The sequence below is a fragment of the Neofelis nebulosa genome, chromosome 2 (assembly GCF_028018385.1).
Source record: "Neofelis nebulosa isolate mNeoNeb1 chromosome 2, mNeoNeb1.pri, whole genome shotgun sequence".
NCBI lineage: Eukaryota > Metazoa > Chordata > Mammalia > Carnivora > Felidae > Neofelis > Neofelis nebulosa.
Genome location: NC_080783.1, coordinates 182,741,200 through 182,768,556, shown reverse-complemented (window position 1 = coordinate 182,768,556; position 27,357 = coordinate 182,741,200). Strand labels below are relative to the sequence as shown.

General features: G+C 38.7%; 1 protein-coding gene across 8 annotated transcripts in view; it reads right to left on the bottom strand.

Annotated features, from left to right (window-relative positions):
• LOC131504751 (BEN domain-containing protein 5) overlaps positions 1–27,357 on the bottom strand; it is a 1,495,810-nt gene that overhangs the window by 1,152,331 nt on the left and 316,122 nt on the right. The window lies entirely within an intron of this gene.

Genomic DNA, 27,357 nt, shown 5'->3' with positions numbered 1-27,357 from the left:
TGAGAATAAACTGAGGGTTGATGGGGGGTGGGAGGGAGGGGAGGGTAGGTGACAGGTATTGAAGAGGGCATCTTTTGGGATGAGCACTGGGTGTTGTATGGAAATCAATTTGACAATAAATGTCATATATGAAATAAATTAATTAATTAATTAATTAAATAAAATAAAAATAAAAGGATCAGAACTATATGATCCTCTGGATAGATGCAGAAAAAGCATTTGCCAAAGTACAGCATCCATTCTTGAATTAAAAAACCTCAAGAAAGTAGGGATGGATGGAACATACATCAATATCATAAAGACCATATAAGAAAAACCCAAAGCTATTGTCATCCTCAATGGGCAAAAACCAGGAGGTTTTCCAATGTAGTCAGGAACAAGACAGGGATGTCCACTCTCACCACTGTTATTTAACAACACACTGGAAATCCTGTCATCAGCAATTAGAAAACTAAAAGAAATAAAATGCATCCAAATTGGCAAGGAAGAAGTCAAACTTTAACTGTTTGAAGATAACATGATACTCTATATCAAAAACCCAAAAGACTCCATGGAAATATTGCTAGAACTGATACACAAATTCATTAAAGTTGTAAGATATAAAATTAACATACAGAAATCTGTTGCATTTCTATACACCAAGAGTAAAGCAGCTGGAAGAGAAATCAAGGAACCAATCCCATTTTTACAAACCCCGTAAGATACCTAGGAAAAAACCTAACCAAAGAGCCAAAATATCTGTACCCTGAAAACTATAAACACTGATGAAGGAAAATGAAGATGACACAAAGAAATGAGGAAAAAAATTCCATGTTCATGGATTGGAAGAACAAACATTGTTAAAATATTTATACTACCCAAAACAATCCACACATTTAATGCCATCCCTATCAAAATACCATGTTTTTCACAGAAGTAGAACAAACAAATCTAAATTTGTATGGAAGCACAAATAGCCAAGGCAAATGTGAAAGGAAAAGGAAAAAGCAAATGTGAAAAGGAAAAGAAAAGCTGGGGGTATCACAATTCCGGACATCAAATTATATTACAAATCTGTAGTCATCCAGACAGTATGGTACTGGCACAAAAACAGACACATAGATCAATGAAACAGAATAGAAAACCCCAAAATGGACCCAAACCTGTATGGATAATCAATCTTTGACAAAGCAAGAAAGAATATCCAGTAGGAAAAAGACAGTCACTTCAAGAAATGCTGTTGAGAAAACTGGACAGCAACATGCAAAAAAATGAAACTGGACCATTCACAAAAATAAATTCACAATGGATGAAAGATCCAAATGTGAGATAGGAAACCATCAAAATCCTGGAAGAGAACACAAGCAGTGACTTCTTTGATATCAGCCGTAGCAACTTTTTTCTAGATATTCTGTTTCCTAAGGCAAGAGAAACAAAAGCAAAAATGAACTCTTAGGACTTCATCAAGATTAAAAGCTTCTGCACAGAAAAGGAAACAAACAGCAAGACTTAAGCCTCTTAAGTATAGAGAAAAAACTGACGTGAGTTGGATGGAGTAATGGGTTAAACAGGTGATAGGTATTAAGGAAGGCACTTGTTGTGAAGAGCACCTGTTGTTGCATATAAGTCATGAATCACTAAACTCTATACCTGAAATTAATTTTACACTTTATGGGCACTAACTGGAATTTATTTTTTTAAGTTTATTTATTTATTTTGAGAGAGAGCGAGCAGGATAGGGGCAGAGAGGGAGAGAGAAAATCCTAAGCAGGCTCCACACTGTCAGCACAGAGTCCCAAGTGTGGCTCAGACTCACAAACCATGAAATCATGACATGAGCCAAAGTCAAGACTCTGACACTAAAGTGACTGAGCCATCCAGTCGCCCCTTAACTAACTGGAACTTAAATAAAAACTTGAAAAATAATAAAACAAAGTAAAAAATAAAAATAAAAAATAAAAGGCATAGCATGAACCTATTCTATTCTCTTCTCTCACAGAATGAATCAAATAAAAATCAGATCTTCAGTTCAACTTTTCCAACCCCCAACCCAAGCTTGCCATTTCTCCTCTAAACAAAACTGGCCCAGTGGAAAAAGAAAGACGGATATAAAGATTAGAGGAGAGAGACAGAGATAGAGAGAGAGAGAGAGAGAGAGAGAGAGAGAGAGAGAGAGAGAGACAGATATAGATATAAATTTTCAACCATCCTCAGTTTGGCATTACTTCAGGCTGATGAGACAGAAGGAAAAATCATTAGCTGGTAACAGCCTAACTATCTACCTACATCTGCAGACTACGATTTTCCAAAAAAAGAACTAAATCACCATTAAATGGTACAATTACAGTCTTTGAAAGATAGTGAGGTGTCACTGCTAGATTTGATTAATCACAACTTGATATAATGAAAATATGTCAAGCAGTAACAAAACAAGATGTCAAGTCACAACAAAAGTGCAGCACATGTAGTTAATATCATGATCTTCCTTACTCCATACTGATTTTGTTTATGACATTTATAATGAGCTTTTGACATTTGAGTGATAGCTACACCAAGATAAGAAATTAGAACACCTGGGTATTACCTTTTCTTAAGCAATAGGCACTGCTAAAACTAGAATTAAAAATTATTGGAAACTAAAATGTTTTAAATGTCTCAGCAATTTTAAGTTTCATACCTGAGGTGTGGAAGGTGGAAGTCCCTATGGGTCATCTAATCCATTGATTTTCATTCTGTTTTCTACCAAAAACACAGGACAGTCTCTGGCAGGCCATTCCTAGAAGGGCCCCAGCTGAAATAACCACTCTTGAAAGGAGGCTACATTGTTGGCATCTTTTCATAAGTCAGTTAGAAAAATCATTAAAAAAAAAAGAAATTTTAAATTTAAATATCAGGAAATAGTTGTAAGCCCACCCCATGGAGTCCACATCTTGCCTCAAACAAAAGGCCGTGAAAAGCTATCTTAGTTGCCCTATCCAAGAAATGGGCCAGCTTGTAGATTACTGTAGCAATGATTCTTAACATCACAACTGTAACTACTAACAGGAGAGAATATATCCAGTATTCCACAGGAAGGAAGATTTGAAGAGCATACTCTAGGATGTATCCTCCTTCCAGTTCAGCACCACTAATTTAAATAAATCACCTAATTTTAGAAATTAAGAAACTGAGGTCTAGAAACAGGAAGTGATTTACACAAAATCCTACCCCATATTAGTGGCGATCTAGCTAAGGGCCCAAGTTCCTTGATTGCAAGTTAGCTATGAGTACTGCCACTAATAATAAACCCTACACAGCTATAGTACTGGCTGGTTTACAAAACATTTTCTAAATTCATTATCTCATTTGATGCACATAATAATCCTAAGGGGTAGGCACGCTAAGGATTATTATTCCGATTTTGTAGATGAGAAAGCAAAGATCCAGAAAGGTAAAGTGACTTATCTTAGGTCACATGGATACTTTGGAATTGACAGACCTGAACTACATTATTTTTGATCCTAAATTCATTCTTGTTATCAAGCCACTCCATTAATAAATCTAGACTTAATAATTTTCTATTAGATAGTGCTATTTTCATTCTCAAGACACCAGAGGTCTCAATCTAGGGTCCAGTCTATATTCATCACCTTTTAGAGGATGATCAGGTATTGTAGCATTAGGTAACTTCATTGGGGCATATACAGTCTGAAATTTGCCCAAATCTTCAATTTTCTCTTCAACCCGGCCTAAATACAAGTCAGGTATCGATATGAGGTAATCTCATGAAGAAGATGATTTAGAGATCTGTTTATTCATAACCAATAGTAATCTCAAGTCTCAAAACTGTCAAAATTATTTTATTTACTGATGTGGTCATACAATGTACTCATCTCCTTTCTAAAATGGGAACACACATACAGGCTTTTTGTATAGCTGCTTGGTTTTTGTTCAGTTATTATTTTAACTGACCACCACTAAGACTATACAAATAATTTGAAAATATTTATCTAACTTAATAATAAAATAATTATGTGTATTAAGCACATATCATACTTCAAACACAGATATGGGCATTTATACACTATTTCATTCATGATGTCCTCACAACAACCCTATATCTAGGTTTTATTAGTCACATTTTTGGATGGGGACTCGAAGAAATATAGATATTGTAATAAAACTGAAATTTTAACTTAGAACCTAGTTAACTACAGTATCTTTGCTCTTTCCACTATGTAACATTACCTCCTACTAATAATAATAGCAAAATATACTTATGTCTAGCAATTAAGAAAATCATTAAGAATGCATGGTATATTGAGTGACGGTTGTTCTTGCAGCTGTGTCTTTTACTATTCTATCTACCTAGAATACCCTTTCTTTTTTCATAGAACACCTACTATTCATCCTTTCAGACCAAGCTCAATCGCAATACTTTAGAAACAATTTCTTGTTACCTCTCAAAAGTGGCCATTGCTCTCTTCTCTGTGCTCAAGAAATACATTGTTCTTTCTTGCAACTGATCTGAATTCCTTAAGGAGAGGAACCACGTATTTTCAATCTTTATAATTATAATGTCTACTCCAATGTCTACAGTAGGCAGGGTAAACAGGCAGGACTTCAGTAAATACCTGTGAAACACTAAAATTAAAAAGTGTTGTTTTATATAGTATAGAACAGGGCAAGATATCCATAACTCTTCCCTGTCATATCAAACATAGAGTCTACAGGGGCTCCATCTTCACGCATTCACTCATTCAACAAATACATACTGACTATCTACCATATGACATGCACTTTTCTAGAAACCAATGTTCAGTAATGAATAAAGCAGACAAAAGTTTCAACTTTCATAGAACTTATATTCTGGAATAAAGAGGCAGAAAATAAAACAAATATGTCAAATATAACTTATGTTATATCATTACAAAAATGAAGAAAAATAAAGCAACAGAACATGGAAATACTTAGAAGAACTGGAGTTTTAACTATGATGCTTAGTTAGGTTTCAGTAAGAAATTAAATTTGAGAAAAGATCTAAAGGAGATGAGAAAATATGCCATTAGGATATCTTAAGAAAAGCTTTCCTGTTACAGGAAGCAAAAAATACAAAGGTTCTGAGACAGAAACATTGTTAGAGTACACATTGTTGTGAGGGTGTTCCAGGAACAGCAAAGAAGCAAATGTGCCTGCACTGGAGTACACTACTGGAAGAGAAACAGGATATGAGGTCAGAGAGTTAACAGAGCTCTATCCATAGAGATCTGTGGCAGTTGTAAGGAACTGAAATTTTACTCAGCATGAGACAGGAAACCACTATATGATTTTGAGCAGGCGAGTGACACAATCTGTTGAGAGAAGATGAAAAAAAAGGCAACAGCAGAAATGGGAAAACCAGTTAGGAGACACTTCAATAATGTAGCCTAGAAAGAATTTTCTGGTGATTTTGACCAGGATAACAGCAGTAGAGATGATAAGTAATTAGATTGCGAACATATTTTGACAATGCAACAGACAAAATTTACTGCTGGATTTTGATACGGTGTATAAAGATAGAGAAAGGAATCCAGAATGCGGAGATGACTCCAGGATTTGGGCATGAGCAACTGAAAGAACTGAATTGCCATTAACTGAGATTGGATATATATAGGTTTTAGAATGAGTATCATGAACTCAATGTTAATCACTCTAAGTCATAAATACTTACAATAATCTAAATGGAGATATCAGGTTAGGTAAACAAGTCTGGACCTCAGAGACAAGGTCTCAGTTGAAGATACGAATTTGGGAGACTTTTAGAATGAAAATGGTGATGTATTTAAAGTGCAGTATTTAAATGAAAACACCCAAGCAGCCCTGCAATACACAAAACTGGTTGAGAAACTGAAAACCTCACAGATTCCAACTGGAAAGGACCTGGGAAGAAGACAGGAGATTCCCAGAAGAATACATTTTAAATTATTTTTTCTGGAGGCCACTAAGATTGAGGTTAGTAATTCAAACATTTTAACGTGTCTTAATTTTGCTAACAATTAAAAGTTTGAGGGGTGCCTGGGTGGCTTAGTCCCTTAAGCATCCAATGCTTGATTTTGGCTCAGGTAACAATCTCACAGTTCATGAATTTGAGCACTGCATTGGGCTCTGCACTAACAGTGCAAGGCCTGCTTGGGATGCTCTCTCTCCCTCTCTCTGCCCCTCCTCTGCTTGCACACTCTCTCCCTCCCTCCCTCCCTCCCTCCCTCTCTTGAAAGAAAGAAAGAGAGAGAGAGAGAGAGAGAGAGAGAGAGAGAGAGAGAGAGAAAGAAAGAAAGAAAGAAAGAAAGAAAGAAAGAAAGAAAGAAAGAAAGAAAGAAAGAAAGAAAGAGAAAGAAAGGAAGAAACTCGTAATAATACTGTAATAGTAGGGGACTTTAACACCCCACTTACAGCAATAGACAGATTATCTAAGGAGAGAATCAACAAGGAAACAATGGCTTTGAATGACACACTGAACCAGATCAGATGGGCTTCACAGATATATTCAGAACATTACATCCGAAAGCAGCAGAATACACATTCTTCTTGAGTGCCCATGGAACATTCTTCAGAAATGATCACATACTGGGTCAATAATCAGGCCTCAACAAATACAAAAAGGTAAATATCATACCCTGCATATTTTCAGACCACAATGCTATGAAACTAGAAATCAATCACAAGAAAAATTTTGGACAGACCGTAAATATCTAGAGATTAAAGAATATCCTATAAAAGAATGAATGGATTAAACAAATTAAAGGGAGAATTAAAAAGGACATGGAAGCCAATGAAAAGGAAAACGCAACAGTTCAAAACCTCTGGGATGCAGCAAAGGGAGTCATAAGAGGGAAGTATATGGCAATATAGGCCTTCCTAAATACACAACCTAATGTGTCTCAAATACACAACCTAATCTTACCCTAAAAGAGCTAGAAAAAGAATAGTAAGTAAAGCCCAAAACCAGCAGCAGAAGAGAAATAACAAAGATTTGAGGAGAAATCAGTGCTATCAAAATAAAAAAAAACAGTAGAACAGATCAATGAAACCATGAGCTGGTTCTTTGATAGATTTAACAAAATTGGTAAACCCCTACCCAGATTTATCAAAAAATAAAAAAAAGAAAAGGACCCTAATAAATAAAATCACAAATGAAAGAGGAGAGATCACAACCAACAATGCTGAAATACAAACAATAATAAGAGAATATTATGAGCAATTATATGTCAACAAATTGGGCTATCTGGAAGAAATACACAAATTCCCAGAAACATATAAACTACCAAAACTGAAATAGGAAGAAATAGAAAATTTGAACAGACTCATAACCAATAAATAAATTGAATCAGTAGTAAAAAATCTCCAAGACAAGGGGCAGCTGGATGGCTCAGTGGGTTAAGCGTCTGACTTTGGCTGAGGTCATGATCTCACAGTCCGTGAGTTTGAATCCGACATCAGGCTTGTGCTGACAGTTCAGAGCCTAGAGCCTGGAGCCTGGTTTGGATTCTGTGCCTCCCTCTCTTTCTGCACCTCCCTCACTCACACTCTATCTTTCTCTCTCTCTCCCAAAAAAAATATTAAAAAAAAATCTCCCAACAAGGGTGCCTGAGTGGCTCAGTCAGTTGAACATCTGACTTCAGGTCAGGTCATGACCTCATGGTTCATGATTTCAAGCCCCAGGTTGGGCTTACTGCTATCAACACAAAGCCTTTGTCCCCCTCTCTGCCCCTCTCTTACTCATGCTTTCTGTCTCAAAAATGAATAAACAGTTATATATTTTTTAAAAATCTCCCAACAAACAAGAGTCCAGGGCCAGATGGCTTTCATTTGTAATCTTTTTTTAAATTTTTTTTAATATTTATTTTTAAGAGAGAAACAGCATGAGTGGGAGAGAAGCAGAGAGAAAGGGAGACACAGAATTGGAAGCAGGCTCCAGGCTCTGAGCTGTCAGCAGAGAGCCCAATGAGGGGCTTTAACTCCCAAACTGTGAGATCATGACCTAAGCCAAACTGGGACACATAACTAACTAAGCCCCCAGGAAGCCCTTTACGTGAGAATTCTACCTAACATTTGAAAAAGAGCTAATGCATATTCTTTTGAAGCTGTCCCAAAAAATATAAATGGAAGGAAAACTTCCAAACTCATTCTATGAGGCCAGCATTACTTTGATTCCAAAACCAGGAAAGACTGCACTAAAAAGGAGAATTACAGACCAATTTACCTGAAGAACATGGATGCAAAATTCTCAACAAGATATTAGCAAACCGGATCCAACAATTCATTAAGAGAATTATTCACCATGATCAAGTGGGATTTATTCCTGGGCCAGGGCTGGCTGAATATCTGCAAATCAATCAACATGACACATCACATTAATAAAAGAAAGGAAAAGAACCACATGATCCTCACAATAGATGCAGAAAAAGCATATGACAAAATACAGCTTCCCTTCCTGATAAAAATCCTCAAGAAAGTAGGGATAGAAGGAATATCACAAAGGCCATATATGAAAGACCCACAGCTAATATCATTCTCAATGGGGAAAATTGAGAGCTTTCCCCCTAAGGTCAGGAGCATGACCGTGATGTCTACCCTCACCACTGTTGTTCAAGTTGGGGTTGGAAGTCCTAGCCTCAGCACTCAGACAACAGAAAGAAATAAAAGGCATCCAAATCAGCAAGGAAAAAGTCAAACATCCACTCTTTGCAGATAACATTATACTCTACATGAAAAATCCAAAAGTCTCTGCCAAAAAACTGCTAGAACTAAAACATAAAGCCAGAAAAGTTGCAGGATATAAAATCAGTTGCATTTCTTTTTTTTAATGTTTCATTTATGTTTGAGAGACAGAGTGTGAGTGGGGGAGGAGCAGAGAGAGGGGGTATAGAGGATCAGAAGCAGGCTCTGTGCTGACAGCAGCAAGCTCTATGTGGGGTTCCAACTCACAAGCTGCAAGATCATGACCTGAGCCAAAGTCAGACACTCATCCAACTAGCCATCCAGGCACCCCATCAGCTGTATTTCTAGATACCAATAATAAATCAGCAGAAGGAGGAATCAAGGAATTGATCTCATTTACAATTGCACCAAAGGCCATAAAATATTTAGGAATAAACCTAACCAAAGAGGTAAAAGATCTGTACACCAAAAACTCTAAAAAGCTTATGAAATAAATTAAGAAGACATGAAAAAATGGAAAAACATTCCATGCTCATGGATTGGAAAAACAAATATTGTTAAACAAAGCAATATACACATTCGAGGCAATTCCTATCAAAATAACACCAGCATTCTTCAAAGAGCTAGAATAAACAATCCTAAAATTTGTATGGAACCACAAAAGACCCCAAATAACCAAAGTAAAGTTGAAAAAGAAAACCAAACTGGAGGCATCAAAATCCCAGACTTTAGCCTGTATTACAAAGCTGTAATCATCAAGACACTATGGTACTGGCATCAAAGCAGACACATAGATCAATGGAATAGAATAGAAAGCCCAGAAATGGACCCACAAATGTATGGCCAACTAATCTTTGACAAAGCAGGGAAGAGTATCCAATGGAAAAAAGACAGTCTCTTCTCAAATGGTGTTGGGAGAACTGGACAGCAACATGCAGAAGAATGAGCCTGGACCACTTTCTTACACCAGACACAAAAATAAATTAAAAATGGTCGCAAGACTAAGTGTAAGACAGAAAGCCATCAACATCATTACAGGAGAAAACAGACATCAACCTCTTGACCTTGACCACAGCAACTTCTTACTTGACATGTCTCCAGAGGCAACGGAAACAAAAGCAAACATGAACTATTGGGACCTCATCAAGATAAAAGTCTTCTGCACAGTGAAGTAAATAGTCAGCAAAATTAAAAGGCAACTGATGGAATGGGAGAGGATATTTGCAAATGGCATATCAGATAAAGGGTTAGTATCCAAAATCTCTAAAGAACTTATCAAACCCAACATCTAAAAAACAAATAATCCAGTGAAGAAATGGGCAAAAGATATGAATAGACGCTTTTCCAAAAAAGACATCCAGTTGGCTAACAGACACCCCCAATATCCCTAATATCACTCATCATGGTGAAATACAAATCAAAACCACAATGAGTACCACTTCACACTGGTCAGAGTGACTGAAATTAACAACTCAGGCAACAACAGATGTTGGTGAGGATGTGGAGGAGGAACACTTTTTGCACTGTTGGTGGAAGTGAAAACTGGTGTGGCTACTCTGGAAAACAGTATGGAGGTTCCTGAAAAAATTAAAAATAGAACTACTCTCTAACCTAGCAACTGCCATACTAGGTATTTGTCCAAAGGATACAGAAGTACTGATGCAAAGGGGCACATGAACCACAATTTTTATAGCAGTGCTATCAACAATAGCCAAAGTATGTAAAGAACCCAAGTGTCCATCAATTGATGAATGGGTAAAGAAAGCTGTGGTATATATAAATACATACAATGGAATATTACTTGGCAATCAAAAAGAGTGAAATCTTGGCATCTGCAACAACATGTATGGAACTGGAACTTAGCTTATTATGCTAAGCAAAATAAGCCAGGCAGAGAAAGAAAAATATTGTATGATTTCACTTGTGTGTAACCTAAGAAACAAAACAGACAGACATAGGGGAAGGGAAGGAAAAATAAGATAAAAAGAGAGAGGGAGGCAAACCATAAGAGACTCTTAAATAGAACAAACTGAGGGTTGCTGGAGTGGTGTTGGGTGGTGGGAGAGAATAAATGGGTGATGGGCCACTTGTTCGATGGGCCACTTGTTTGATGAGCCATTTGTTGGATGAGCCACTTGTTGGATGAGCACTGGGTGTTATATGTAAATGATAAATCACTGTATTCAGCTCCTGAAACAATTATTACACTATATGTTAACTAACATGGATTTAAACAAATTTTTTTTTAAAAGACCTGAAAAGAGGCGCCTGGGTTGGCTCAGTCGGTTAAGTGGCCGACTTCGGCTCAGGTCATGATCTCGAGGTCTGTGAGTTTGAGCCCCGCGTCGGGCTCTCTGCTGACAGCTCAGAGCCTGGAGCCTGTTTCAGGCTCCCTCTCTCTGTCTCTTGTCTCCCTCTCTCTGACCCTCCCCCATTCATGCTCTGTCTCTCCCTGTCTCAAAAATAAATAAACGTTAAACAAATTTTTTTTAAATAAATAAAAAAATTTTAAAAAGACCTGAAAAGAAAAAAAGAAATTGGCTCACGTGATACCACAACACTGCTAAGTCTGAAATCTGCAGGATTTTGGCAGCAATTTTGGCAACAGTTAATATTACAGTCTTGAATCCAAATGCAATGTGGAAACCCTTAGCAAAGTCTCTGCTAAAAAATCTTCTGATAACCTTTATGGGGTTTCCTTGTACATAACAAGTTGCTTTTCTCTTGGTGTTTTTATTTTTTTTATTATGAAATTTATTGTCAAATTGGTTTCCGTACAACACCAAGTGCTCATCCCAACAGGTGCCCTCCTCAATGCCCATCACCCACTTTCCCCTCCCTCCCACCCCCCATCAACCCTCAGTTTATTCTCAGTTTTTTGAGAGTCTCTTATGGTTTGACTCCCTCCCTTTTTTTTTCTTCTTCCCCTCCCCCATGGTCTTCTGTTAAGTTTCTCAGGATCCACATAACAGTGAAAACACATGGTATCTGTCTTTCTCTGTGTGACTTATTTCACTTAGCATAACACTCTCCAGTTTCATTCATATTGCTACAAAGGGCGGTACTTCATTCTTTCTCATTGCCAAGTAGTATTCCATTGTGTATATAAACCACAATTTCTTTTTTTTTTATTTATTTTTGGGACAGAGAGAGACAGAGCATGAACGGGGGAGGGGCAGAGAGAGAGGGAGACACAGAATCAGAAACAGGCTCCAGGCTCCGAGCCATCAGCCCAGAGCCCGACGCGGGGCTCGAACTCACGGACCGCGAGATCGTGACCTGGCTGAAGTCGGACGCTTAACCGACTGCGCCACCCAGGCGCCCCTAAACCACAATTTCTTTATCCATTCATCAGTTGATGGACATTTAGGCTCTTTCCATAATTTGGCTATTGTTGAAAGTGCTGCTATAAACACTGGGGTACAAATACCCCTATGCATCAGCACTCCTGTATCCCTTAGGTAAATTCCTAGCAGTGCTATTGGTGGGTCATAGGGTAGATCTATTTTCAATTTTTTGAGGAAACTCCACACTGTTTTTCAGAGCGGCTGCACCAGTTTGCATTCCCACCAACAGTGCAAGAGAGTTCCTGTTTCACAATTGCACCAAGAATCATAAAATACCTAGGAATAAACCTAACCAAAGATGTAAAAGATCTGTATGCTGAAAACTATAGAAAGCTTATGAAGGAAACTGAAGAAGATACAAAGAAATGGAAAAACATTCCGGGCTCATGGATTGGAAGAATAAATATTGTTAAAATGTCAATACTACCCAAAGCTATCTACACATTGAATGCAATCCCAGTCAAAATTGCACCAGCATTCTTCTGGAAGGTAGAACAAGCAATCCTAAAATTTGTATGGAACCACAAAAGACCCCGAAGAGCCAAAGTAATTTTAAAGAAGCAGACCAAAGTGGGAGGCATCACAATCCCAGACTTTAGCCTCTACTACAAAGCTGTAATCATCAAGACAGCATGGTATTGGCACAAAAACAGACACATAGACCAATGGAATAGAATAGAGACTCCAGAATTGGACCCACAATAGTATGGCCAACTAATCTTTGACAAAGCAGGAAAGAATATCCAATGGAAAAAAGACAGTCTCTTTAACAAACGGTGCTGGGAGAACTGGACAGCAACATGCAGAAGAATGAAACTAGGCCACCTTCTTACATCTCATGGTGCTTTTAATATTCTCTCTTAAACTTTTGACATTTTAATTATAATGTGGCTTGGTGTGGATCTCGTTGGGCTGATTGGGCTCATTTTATTTTGAACCCTGTGGATTTTCTGGACCTGGATGTCTACTTCTTTCCCCAGGCAAGGAAAGTTTTCAACCACTATTTCTTCAAATAAGTTTTGGCTCCTTTATCTCTCCCTCTTCTCCTTCAGGGACCCCATAACGTGAATGTGAATCCACTTGATACTGTCCTAAATGTCTCTGAGGTTATCTTGATTTTTAAAATTCTTTTCTCATTTTTCTGTGCTGTGTGGGTTCTAATGCTTTTCTTCCAGCTCACTGATAGACTCTTTTGTGTCTTTCAGTGTGGTGTTAAACCCCCTAGTGTGGTTTTTAGTTCAGTTATTGTATTCTTCAGCTCTGTAACTTTGGTTTGGAACTGTCTTATATTTCCTGTCTCCTTGTTGAAGTTCTCACTGTGTTCTTCCTATAGCAATTCCAAGTTCAGTGAGCATCTTTATGACTATTACTTTGAATTTGTTTTCAGATAGATTAGTTATCTCATAACAGTAAAATATTTTTCTGAGGTTTTTTTTCCTTGTTCTCTCATTTGGAAAATATTTCCCTGTTCCCTCATTTTGCTTGACTCCTTGTGTTTTTCTATATATAAAAACAGTTACCTCTTTCATTTTTGAAGGAGTGGACTTGTATAGGTGATGAAATTTCTAATTTACCGTTACCATAGCGCTGGCTATCTCTCAATCCTTTGTGATCGTCTTAGCAACCTGACTTATTCTGATATGTCCCCATTGTTGAGGGTGTGCCTATCAGTGTTCAAGGGGAAGGAATAATATTTGGCACCTAGTTTCAGGCTGACTGGAAGCCAGATCCTAGGCAATATGTGTTAAAGTATTCAAATACATACAGCACTTTGCAGCTGTAATCATAAACCCTGCTGATATCTAGATCAAGAGATCTGGAAGTATCCCCTGGGCAACAGCTGCAAAAATTAGGGCTCCTAACAAGTACATAAGTTCTTTTCTGGGAGGTTTTGTCCAATCATAACAAGGGCAAGGAGGTGAGCAAGGGATGGTATATCCCTGCTTACATTCCCTGGGAGCACCTCCTTAGCCTCTAGATGTGTGGGATACCTGAAGTTTGCCCGTCCACATGAATCCCCAAGCTAAGTAAATAGGCCTTTTTTGCATGAAGACTGGTGTTGTTTTTCAGACTGCTGTCTATGCAGTGCCCTGGGGGTGGTATATACTTCCAAGAACTGGCTTTCCAACTGCTACAATCCCATGTAGCTCAATGCCAGCTCCCTTAGCCACCAGGCTCAGGAGATCAAACAGCATTCCCCATGTGGATTTTACATGACTACTGGCTCTAGCTAGGTATCTGGAGAGTATATGGGTCAAGGAACATTCACCAGCTTCAGAAAAGCAATAGGAAAATGTAACCATGTGCAACTACAGGCTTCAGAAATGCAGCGGGAGACTGCCTTGTCTATGCACTTGCACCAGCTTCAGAGTTGGAAAATGACAACTATTGACACTCACCGGTCCCAGCCAGAGAGTGGGAAAGAATTATAACTGCCCTTACTCACTGACTGTATCTAAGGAATGAGAATGCTATGTCCATTTGTGCTCACTTGGCCACAGTCAGGTGAGGAGAGGGAGACATCCACTTGACCACTTGCCCCTGCCTGTCTTAGCATGTTGACAGGAATGCTTCACATCATCCTCACCCACCTATGTTAGCTAGGTAGATAAAGAGTAGAAAACTGGTGTCTGCCAGAGCTTCCATCTCTAGGGAGAATTTCAACTGTCCCCTCCCCCTCTACTATATGCTTTTAGATTAGCAAATCAATCCTCATCACATATAGTCTAACCACTTTTCAAGCTGCTATTTCTGCACTGGGTCTGGGGACAAGTGAGATCACACATAAGCCCTTTAAGGGGAGAATCTCAGTTTTTTATACCACTTTCATGTCTTGGATGTCAGCATTGTTGGTTTTCTAAGCCAGATGTTTTGGAGGTTCATTTCTCTGGTGCACCTCCCAGGAGTTGGGATACCTAATGTGGGGCACTAACCCCTTACTCCTCCAGGGGAAGCGCCAAACTAGTGACATTCCATTCCTATTGTGTGTCCCATGCTGGGGATAGGGTTTTTGGAAAAAGCATGTCTCTGCCTCTTCTGCCCATCTTGAGGAAGTCCTTGTATTCTTTGTTGTAGAGAAATAGTTCCTCTAGTTTTCACATCTTTTTTCAGAGGGTAATGATCTATATGTAGCTGTAGACTTGAGGTGTCCATGCTAGGAGGGGAGTTCAAGATCTTCCTATGCAACCACCTTGTGGATGTCCTTAGGTCTTGTTACTTCTGCCATATTTCTGTAACTCGAGCAGTCCTTCTCCAAAGTCTCTTCAATCCTTGATTTTTGAATACTGAAACAGCCTGGCATCAGTGAAGTAAACCATTTGATCAAGGTGCTTAATTCTTTTCACATATTACAGAAATATCTTTGTCAGTATTTCATAAATAATTTTTGCATCAGCATTCAAGATGGACATTGATCTACAGTTTTCCTTTGTGTTCTTTGTATTCTCTTTTATTCATTTTTAATATCAGAATAACACTAACTTTATAAAGTTAGTTGGAAAGTGTTTCTTCCTCCTGTATTTTCTAGAAGTGATAGTGTAGAATAGTTGTTAATTCTTAAACATTTGCTAGAATTCTTCAGTGAAATGCTTTGGTCCTGGAGATTTCTTTTTAGTTAGGTTTTTTTTTTCCCAATTAAAATTTTAATTTTGGGGATAGTTATAAAACTATACCAATTATAGATTTCATATTTACCAAGTGTGGAAGTTTGAACATTTCAAGTAATTGTTCCTTTTCATTTAAGTTGCCAAATTTACGTGTGTAGACTTCTTTGTACTCCTTTATCATCTTCTTGGTGTCTTTAGGGCCTATGATATCCTATATTTCATTCTTGATCATTAATTTGTGTCTTCTATTTCTTTGTCATTCTCTTTGGAGAGGTTCTCTTAACCTTTCCTTTTACCTTTTCAAAGAACCAACTTTTATTATATTGATTTTCTTTATAGGTTTTAAATTAATATTGCTTTGTTCTCTTTATAATTTCTTACTTTCTGCTTGCTTTAGATTCATTTTGCTCTTTTTTACTTGGTTTATTCAGGTAGCAGTTTATATTACTGATCCTAGATTTTATTCTTTTCTAACAAAAGTATTTTCTCACTATAAATTTTCCTCTCTGCACTGCTTTAGCTGCATCTCACAAATTTTGCTAAGTTGTATTCCCTTTTTTATTTCTATGAGGTTTTGCTTCATACCATTTGCAGCTCTCTTGTTTGGTACATATACATCTGTTGTCTTCTTAGTGAAATGACACTTCGTCATTATGTAAAGTCCCTCTCTGATAATTTTCTTTGTTCTGAAATCTACTTTCTTTGATATTAATAAATCCACCCCTGCTTTCTTCAGATTGGTGTTTCTATGGTGTATATTTCCACTGTTTTACTTTCCACCAATCCATACCATTACATTTGAAGTGATAGTATACATTTTTGTAAACAATATACTATTTTTTAAACACTGTCAATTTCTATCTCCTAATCGGTATATTTAGGACACTTACAAGTAATGCAATCAGCAGTATGTTACAGCATAATTCTACCATTTTATTGTGTGTGCGTGTGTGTGTTGTGAAACATTATCACAACCTACTGATATTTACCATTATAATATTTACCAATTTGAGTAAAATGTTTAAAAACTTTACAACCCCTTCCATCCTTTTGCCCTCTACCATTTATAACACAATTATCTTAAGTATTTCCTCTACATGCTTTGAGACCCATATTAAATAGTGTTCTAATTTTCATTTTAGCTTTCAAACATAATTAAGAATATCCAGGAGGGGTGCCTGAGTGGCTCAGTCGGTTAAGCATCCAACTACAGCTCAGGTCATGATCTCACAGTTTGTGAGTTCAAGCCCTGCATCGGGCTCTGGGCTGACAGTTCGGTGCCATATTGCTCCTCAGGTCCTGAGTCCCAAGAATGTCTGCCTCTTGTCCTCCACTTTTCAGAGTCTTATTGTGTTTGTTTTATACATAAAATCCAGGGTTTTAGTTGCACTTAGTGGAAGAAATAGAAATGATACATCTATATCTTTCTGGAAGCAGAATTTCAGTATCTTTCCTTTAATAGCTAAAAACCATAAAAAGTTGTTGTCTACATTAGAAATTAAGGGAGTTGCTCTATACCTACCATGATTTATCTATAAACCTCTGTTAAAGTTCCCTTACTCCCCTTTTCATTAAAAATACTTTTGTGTTGGTCAATGACTTTGTTAAACAAGAGTAAATTTCATGTCTTTTCAATGTGTAAGTTTTTTTCTTCAATTTTTGGGAAACATGATGGTGAAAAGATTGTGACTACCATTAAACCACAATTTCATTTAAACTAAAAAAGCAATATTTCTCTTCTACCTTGGACTCTGACTACTAAAGGAGGACTAGTTAACTATGTCCCTTCAAAAACAGAGTTTCTAAAATCAAATTTCAAATGTAATTATCTGTTAACAGTCACAATGGTATTTTTCCTCAGTTAAAAAAACACATAAATAAGATACAAAGTTGTAGATTACTGACTTTCACCAGTGACTATATAAATAAAGCTCCATCTAATGTTGAAAAACTTTGGCCTCTCACTTGTTATGCTTATTCAACTTAGGTCATTGTCATTTCCCACTCTTATCACAGATTTTTCAACACTTTGGATTTTAGTCATTTATTCATTCATTCACCATGATAGCTTTGATGCTATCATGTTGAAATTCTTTTTTTTTAATATTTAAAGAGTGTGCTTTTATATTACCATGTAAGTAAGTTTGGAAATGACAATATACTCAGTAAAAGCAATTTTAATACTGCCATTTTATATCTGAGAGAGGAGTAAAGAGCATCACAGGAATTTCTACCACAGAGAAATAGTTACCATGGCCCTGAGGAGTCACCATGAGGAAGGAAGTTGGAAAAAAAATCTTATTCCTGGGGCAGCTGCGTGGTTCAGCCAGTTGAGCATCTAACTTCAGCTCAGGTCATGATCTCGTGGTCTCTGAGTTCAAGCCCCACGTGGGGCTCTGTGCTGACAGCTCAGAATGTAGAGCCTGCTTTAGAGTCTGTGCCTCCCTCTCTCTGCCCCTCCCCAGTTCGTACTCTGTCTCTCTCTCAAAAATAAGTAAAGACTAAAAATTTTTTTTAAAAATATTTTTCCTGCAGCCCTGAAAATCCTTGGGTAGGTTCCTGGGGAGGCAGAACATGGCTGTGGAGACTAGAAAACAGGCTACTGAGGGGTACCATGTTGTATTGCTGCCAACTTTTTTTGGTCTTATATCCACATTGCCTCTGTGGTTTTCCTCTGCCATAATACTTAAGAACATTCCAAGATAAGAAGTGATATCCACTTAATATGTTTTAAAATGCTTTAGCTTTTTTTTTTTTTTTTTTTTTTTAATTAATTTATTTTTTTTTTTAATATATGAAATTTACTGTCAAATTGGTTTCCATACAACACCCAGTGCTCATCCCAAAAGGTGCCCTCCTCAATACCCATCACCCACCCTGCCCTCCCTCCCACCCCCCATCAACCCTCAGTTTGTTCTCAGTTTTTAACAGTCTCTTATGCTTTGGCTCTCTCCCACTCTAACCTCTTTTTTTTTTTTTTTCTTTCCTTCCCCTCCCCCATGGGTTTTTGTTACGTTTCTCAGGATCCACATAAGAGTGAAACCATATGGTATCTGTCTTTCTCTGTATGGCTTATTTCACTTAGCATCACACTCTCCAGTTCCATCCATGTTGCTACAAAAGGCCATATTTCATTTTTTCTCATTGCCACGTAATATTCCATTGTGTATATAAACCACAATTTCTTTATCCATTCATCAGTTGATGGACATTTAGGCTCTTTCCATAATTTGGCTATTGTTGAGAGTGCTGCTATAAACATTGGGGTACAAGTGCCCCTATGCATCAGTACTCCTGTATCCCTTGGATAAATTCCTAGCAGTGCTATTGCTGGGTCATAGGGTAGGTCTATTTTTAATTTTCTGAGGAACCTCCACACTGCTTTCCAGAGCGGCTGCACCAATTTGCATTCCCACCAACAGTGCAAGAGGGTTCCCATTTCTCCACATCCTCTCCAGCATCTATAGTCTCCTGATTTGTTCATTTTGGCCACTCTGACTGGCGTGAGGTGGTATCTGAGTGTGGTTTTGATTTGTATTTCCCTGATGAGGAGCGACGTTGAACATCTTTTCATGTGCCTGTTGGCCATCCGGATGTCTTCTTTAGAGAAGTGTCTATTCATGTTTTCTGCCCATTTCTTCACTGGGTTATTTGTTTTTCGGGTGTGGAGTTTGATGAGCTCTTTATAGATTTTGGATACTAGCCCTTTGTCCGATGTGTCATTTGCAAATATCTTTTCCCATTCCGTTGGTTGCCTTTTAGTTTTGTTGGTTGTTTCCTTTGCTGTGCAGAAGCTTTTTATCTTCATAAGGTCCCAGTAATTCACTTTTGCTTTTAATTCCCTTGCCTTTGGGGATGTGCCGAGTAAGAGATTGCTACGGCTGAGGTCAGAGAGGTCTTTTCCTGCTTTCTCCTCTAAGGTTTTGATGGTTTCCTGTCTCACATTCAGGTCCTTTATCCATTTTGAGTTTATTTTTGTGAATGGTGTGAGAAAGTGGTCTAGTTTCAACCTTCTGCATGTTGCTGTCCAGTTCTCCCAGCACCATTTGTTAAAGAGACTGTCTTTTTTCCATTGGATGTTCTTTCCTGCTTTGTCAAAAATGAGTTGGCCATACGTTTGTGGGTCTAGTTCTGGGGTTTCTATTCGATTCCATTGGTCTATGTGTCTGTTTTTATGCCAATACCATGCTGTCTTGATGATTACAGCTTTGTAGTAGAGGCTAAAGTCTGGGATTGTGATGCCTCCTGCTTTGGTCTTCTTCTTCAAAATTACTTTGGCTATTCGGGGCCTTTTGTGGTTCCATATGAATTTTAGGATGGCTTGTTCTAGTTTCAAGAAGAATGCTGGTGCAATTTTGATTGGGATTGCATTGAATGTGTAGATAGCTTTGGGTAGTATTGACATTTTGACAATATTTATTCTTCCAATCCATGAGCAGGGAATGTCTTTCCATTTCTTTATATCTTCTTCATTTACCTGCATAAGCTTTCTATAGTTTTCAGCATACAGATCTTTTACATCTTTGGTTAGATTTATTCCTAGGTATTTTATGCTTCTTGGTGCAATTGTGAATGGGATTAGTTTCTTTATTTGTCTTTCTGTGGCTTCATTGTTAGTGTATAAGAATGCAACTGATTTCTGTACATTGATTTTGTATCCTGCAACTTTGCTGAATTCATGTATCAGTTCTAGCAGACTTTTGGTGGAGTCTATCGGATTTTCCATGTATAATATCATGTCATCTGCAAAAAGCGAAAGCTTGACTTCATCTTTGCCAATTTGGATGCCTTTGATTTCTTTTTGTTGTCTGATTGCTGATGCTAGAACTTCCAGCACTATATTAAACAACAGCGGTGAGAGTGGGCATCCCTGTCGTGTTCCTGATCTCAGGGAAAAAGCTCTCAGTTTTTCCCCATTGAGGATGATGTTAGCTGTGGGCTTTTCATAAATGGCTTTTATGATCTTTAAGTATGTTCCTTCTATCCCGACTTTCTCAAGGGTTTTTATTAAGAAAGGGTGCTGGATTTTGTCAAAGGCCTTTTCTGCATCGATTGACAGGATCATATGGTTCTTCTCTTTTTTTTTGTTAATGTGATGTATCACGTTGATCGATTTGCGAATGTTGAACCAGCCCTGCATCCCAGGAATGAATCCCACTTGATCATGGTGAATAATCCTTTTTATATGCTGTTGAATTCGATTTGCTAGTATCTTATTGAGAATTTTTGCATCCATATTCATCAGGGATATTGGCCTGTAGTTCTCTTTTTTTACTGGGTCTCTGTCTGGTTTAGGAATCAAAGTAATACTGGCTTCATAGAATGAGTCTGGAAGTTTTCCTTCCCTTTCTATTTCTTGGAATAGCTTGAGAAGGATAGGTATTATCTCTGCTTTAAATGTCTGGTAGAACTCCCCTGGGAAGCCATCTGGTCCTGGACTCTTATTTGTTGGGAGATTTTTGATAACCGATTCAATTTCTTCGCTGGTTATGGGTCTGTTCAAGCTTTCTATTTCCTCCTGATTGAGTTTTGGAAGAGTGTGGGTGTTTAGGAATTTGTCCATTTCTTCAAGGTTGTCCAATTTGTTGGCATATAATTTTTCATAGTATTCCCTGATAATTGTTTGTATCTCTGAGGGATTGGTTGTAATATTTCCATTTTCATTCATGATTTTATCTATTTGGGTCATCTCCCTTTTCTTTTTGAGAAGCCTGGCTAGAGGTTTGTCAATTTTGTTTATTTTTTCAAAAAACCAACTCTTGGTTTCGTTGATCTGCTCTACAGTTTTTTAGATTCTATATTATTTATTTCTGCTCTGATCTTTATGATTTCTCTTCTTCTGCTGGGTTTAGGCTGCCTTTGCTGTTCTGCTTCTATTTCCTTTAGGTGTGCTGTTAGATTTTGTATTTGGGATTTTTCTTGTTTCTTGAGATAGGCCTGGATTGCAATGTATTTTCCTCTCAGGACTGCCTTCGCTGCATCCCAAAGCGTTTGGATTGTTGTATTTTCATTTTCGTTTGTTTCCATATATTTTTTAATTTCTTCTCTAATTGCCTGGTTGACCCACTCATTCGTTAGTAGGGTGTTCTTTAACCTCCATGCTTTTGGAGGTTTTCCAGACTTTTTCCTGTGGTTGATTTCAAGCTTCATAGCATTGTGGTCTGAAAGTATGCATGGTATAATTTCAATTCTTGTAAACTTATGAAGGGCTGTTTTGTGACCCAGTATATGATCTATCTTGGAGAATGTTCCATGTGCACTCGAGAAGAAAGTATATTCTGTTGCTTTGGGATGCAGAGTTCTAAATATATCTGTCAAGTCCATCTGATCCAATGTATCATTCAGGGCCCTTGTTTCTTTATTGACTGTGTGTCTAGATGATCTATCCATTTCTGTAAGTGGGGTGTTAAAGTCCCCTGCAATGACCACATTCTTATCAATAAGGTTGCTTATGTTTATGAGTAACTGTTTTATATATCTGGGGGCTCCGGTATTTGGCGCATAGACATTTATAATTGTTAGCTCTTCCTGATGGATAGACCCTGTAATTATTATATAATGCCCTTCTTCATCTCTTGTTACAGCCTTTAATTTAAAGTCTAGTTTGTCTGATATAAGTATGGCTACTCCAGCTTTCTTTTGGCTTCCAGTAGCATGATAAATAGTTCTCCATCCCCTCACTCTCAATCTAAAGGTGTCCTCAGATCTCAAATGAGTCTCTTGTAGACAGCAAATAGATGGGTCTTGTTTTTTTATCCATTCTGATACCCTATGTCTTTTGGTTGGCGCATTTAATCCATTTACATTCAGTGTTATTATAGAAAGATACGGGTTTAGAGTCATTGTGATGTCTGTATGTTTTATGCTTGTAGTGATGTCTCTGGTACTTTGTCTCACAGGATCCCCCTTAGGATCTCTTGTAGGGCTGGTTTCGTGGTGACAAATTCCTTCAGTTTTTGTTTGTTTGGGAAGACCTTTATCTCTCCTTCTATTCTAAATGACAGACTTGCTGGATAAAGGATTCTCGGCTGCATATTTTTTCTGTTTAGCACACTGAAGATATCGTGCCAAGCCTTTCTGGCCTGCCAAGTTTCAAAGGAGAGATCAGTCACGAGTCTTATAGGTCTCCCTTTATATGTGAGGGCACGTTTATCCCTTGCTGCTTTCAGAATTTTCTCTTTATCCTTGTATTTTGCCAGTTTCACTATGATATGTCGTGCAGAAGATCGATTCAAGTTACGTCTGAAGGGAGTTCTCTGTGCCTCTTGGATTTCAATGCCTTTTTCCTTCCCCAGTTCAGGGAAGTTCTCAGCTATAATTTCTTCAAGTACCCCTTCAGCACCTTTCCCTCTCTCTTCCTCCTCTGGGATACCAATTATGCGTATATTATTTCTTTTTAGTGTATCACTTAGTTCTCTAATTTTCCCCTCATACTCCTGGATTTTTTTATCTCTCTTTCTTTCAGCTTCCTCTTTCTCCATAACTTTATCTTCTAGTTCACCTATTCTCTCCTCTGCCTCTTCAATCCGAGCCGTCGTGGTTTCCATTTTGTTTTGCATTTCGTTTAAAGCGTTTTTCAGCTCCTCGTGACTGTGCCTTAGTCCCTTGATCTCTGTAGCAAGAGATTCTCTGCTGTCCTGTATACTGTTTTCAAGCCCAGCGATTAATTTTATGACTATTATTCTAAATTCACTTTCTGTTATATTATTTAAATCCTTTTTGATCAGTTCATTAGCTGTTGTTATTTCCTGGAGATTCTTCTGAGGGGAATTCTTCCGTTTGGTCATTTTGGATAGTCCCTGGAGCGGTGAGGACCTGCAGGGCACTTCCCCCGTGCTGTGGTGTATAACTGGAGTTGGTGGGCGGGGCCGCAGTCCGACCTGATATCTGCCCCCAGCCCACCGCTGGGGCCACAGTCAGACTGGTGTGTGCCTTCTCTTCCCCTCTCCTAGGGGCGGGATTCACTGTGGGGTGGTGTGGCCCATCTGGTCTACTTGCACACTGCCAGGCTTGTGGTGCTGGGGAGCTGGCGTATTAGCTGGGGTGGTTAGGCAAGGTGCACGGGGGCGGGAGGGGCAGGCTTAGCTCGCTTCTCCTTAGGTGATCCACTTCAGGAGGCGCCCTGTGGCAGCGGGAGGGAGTCAGATCCACTGCCGGAGGTTTGGCTCCGCAGAAGCACAGAGTTGGGTGTTTGCGCGGAGCGAGCAAGTTCCCTGGCAGGAACTGGTTCTCTTTGGGATTTTGGCTGGGGGATGGGCGGGGGAGATGGTGCTGGCGAGCGCCTTTGTTCCCCGCCAAGCTGAGCTCTGCCGTCCAGGGGCTCAGCAGCTCTCCCTCCCTTTGTCCTCCAGCCTTCCCGCTTTCTGAGCAGAGCTGTTAACTTATGACCTCCCAGACGCTAAGTCGCGCTTGCTGTCGGAACACAGTCCGTCCGGCCCCTCCGCTTTTGCCAGCCCGACTCGGGGGCTCTGCTTGGCCGGCGAGCCGCCCCTCCGCCCCGGCTCCCTCCCGCCAGTCCGTGGAGCGCGCACCGCCTCGCCGCCCTTCCTACCCTCTTCCGTGGGCCTCTCGTCTGCGCTTGGCTCCGGAGACTCCGTTCTGCTAATCCTCTGGCGGTTTTCTGGGTTATTTAGGCAGGCATAGGTGGAATCTAAGTGATCAGCAGGACGCGCGGTGAGCCCAGCGTCCTCCTACGCCGCCATCTTCTTTTCAAAATGCTTTAGCTTTTTTAAGCTTCTCTAAGTGTTTCTGTTTGGTGCTATTGCCTCCGGAGCTGACTGTCACTCCAAACTCTCTGTCACATCCTCATCTCCAGACTCGGGCCTCTCATGGGTGGTATACTGTCAGGAACATGGTGGCCACCATCTTGAAATTCTTTTGTTTTTAATTTTTTTCAATGTTTATTATTTGTTCTTGAGAGAGTTAGAGAGACAGAGCACGAGCAGGGAAAGGGCAGAGAGAGAAAGAGACACAGAATCCGAAGCAGGCCCCAGGCTCTGAGCTGTCAGCACAGAGCCTGACACAGGGCTCGAACTCATTAACCATGAGATCATGACCTGAACCAAAGTCAGACACTCAACTGACTGAGCCACCCAGGCGCCGTACTGAAATTCTTAACATTATTTAACAAGGGCCCTACATTTTCAATTTGTAATGGGACTCACAAATTATACAAATGGTCCAGTCCTAGGGAGACAGAGAAAAAAATGACAAATTGTACCCTCAAGAAGCTCACAGTCTCAGAGCACAGCTAGAAAATTTCATCATAGTGTATTAAATGATGTGATTGAAGGTGACAGAGAAAATTATAGGAGCACAGAGGAAACACCTAACATGTCAAGAGGCTCAGAGAAAGCCTCTACATAAAAATGTCTACACTGAGTTCTAAAAGTTATACCAAGTCTTAAACTGATGTTCATTCTACATTGTCACTGACTTGCAGTCCTCTTTACCATTAATTTAGAATTTCACCTTCTTATCTATATGCAATCATCATTCACAGGTTCCAAGGTCCCTACACATATTTTAGTTGGATAAAAGAGAAAAACATGCACCAGCCCTCTGAGTTCAGGTATATATTAAGGCAGATAAAGCACTAGCCAGAGAAGCAGATCCGCCGGAAAGGAAAATGTGGTTACCCCAAAAAGAGTGGAGTCTTGATGTCAGAAAGGACTCAATACTACGGTATCCCTGCAAAGATAATTGCTAAACACATTCATTTTATTAAAATATCCATTTTTTTAAAGGCAGGCATCATCTCAAGTATTAAGAAAACCAAGATGATGGGGCGCCTGGGTGGCGCAGTCGGTTAAGCGTCCGACTTCAGCCAGGTCACGATCTCGCGGTCCGTGAGTTCGAGCCCCGCGTCAGGCTCTGGGCTGATGGCTCGGAGCCTGGAGCCTGTTTCCGATTCTGTGTCTCCCTCTCTCTCTGCCCCTCCCCCGTTCATGCTCTGTCTCTCTCTGTCCCAAAAATAAATAAAAAATGTTGAAAAAAAATTTTTTTAAATAAAAAAATAAAAAAAAAAGAAAACCAAGATGATAATAGTAACATATATTAACAATAGTAATAATAGTTAAGCATTATTGATACTTCTTTTATCCCAGTATTAGCTCATTAAATCCTCACAACAAGCTCCATTTTGCAGAAATATAAATAAGAAATCATCAAGTCTCAGTTCCTAATATAAATTAGCTAAAAATCCTGGGAGAAGAAGGGGCACCATCTAGAAGCAAGGAGAAGCTTCTCAGAGTAGAAGGGACTTTACCTATATCTTAAAGCATTTGTTAGCCAAGCAAACTGAGAATTAGAGAAAGGCTTTGCAAATTGAGGGGGCATCATGAATAATGAATAAATCACTGGGGCGCCTGGGTGGCTCAGTCAGTTGAGCGACCGACTTCGGCTCAGGTCATGATCTCGTGGTCCGTGAGTTCGAGCCCCGCATCGGGCTCTGTGCTGGCAGCTCAGAGCCTGGAGCCTGTTTCAGATTCTGTGTCTCCCTCTCTCTCTGACCCTCCCTCGTTCATGCCCTCTCTCTGTCTCAAAAATAAATAAGCGTTAAAAATAATTTTTTAAAAAATGACTGAATCATCAAGGATGAATCCCATGTTTCTAGGTTGTGTAATCAAACAGACAGTGATGCAATAAACCAAAGGACTAAAAGGAAGATACATACTTTGGGGAAAGTTGCTGTTCAATATTGACATGGAGGTATCTGGCAGACAGTTGGAAAGATGGATCAGGTGAAATTGGAGTTCAAGATCAAAAAGTCATCAGCACTTAGTTTGTCACACTACAGAACGCTATAAATGAAAGAGCTGAAATCAAAAGGTGAACGTAAATGTAGGCAGGTTCCAAGCAGTTTGAACCATTCAAGGTTCATATGGGAGAATTACAGGAGTTTCTGACAGTTCATTTGGTTAGACTTCAAAGCTTTCTCCATACATTCAAGCAAATCAAAGCCTATAAAAGTTTCAGTGCCTTTTCCTCATGATTTTATTGCTTTTGTTCTGCCAAAGCAAGGCTTATACTACCCATGAAACTTTGCATAAAATTTAAATATCAATCTCTCATTCATTTGGCAGTAGATCAGCCAAACAACCCATAGCTTTAAGACTCATCTAGCCTAAGATGCTCTGTTTCTAGTACCCAGAGTTTAATTTGCATAAAGATCTTTTTCACTTTCTACATCTGTGTTTTATTTATATTGCAACAGCAATATTTATAAGTTTATGTCACAATAAGTTACCAGTCTAAATTTGGATCTTCTTTAATTGTTTAGCAGTTAAAAACCACACACAAAGAGTAAAAAAAAAAAAAAAAGAAAAAGAAGAAGAAAAATCACCATTAAATTCCTCACAGTGAAGCTCATATGAGAGTTTTCCTCATAAACAAGTAACCATTTCATATCACATCACAGAATGTTGATGTTAAAGGACAATAAATGGTGAAATATGACTTCCCTATTCTATGGCCAAGTTTAAAACTTAATGAAAATGCAAAGATATGTTTTGCTTTATATAAATTGGCAGCATGATATGATTTGATTTTTTTACCACTTATATCACTATAAAATTGAAGTTTGTGGCTATCATATCAGGTTTATGATACTTATTTGACTAAGATGAATTTTCCCTATTCAAGACTAGTTCTAAGGACCAAATCTAGTAATGCCTTCTATCTATAACCCTCCTTTAACTACTACTGAGCCCTATCTCAATTAAAGGTGGTAAGCTTTCATAATAATATTC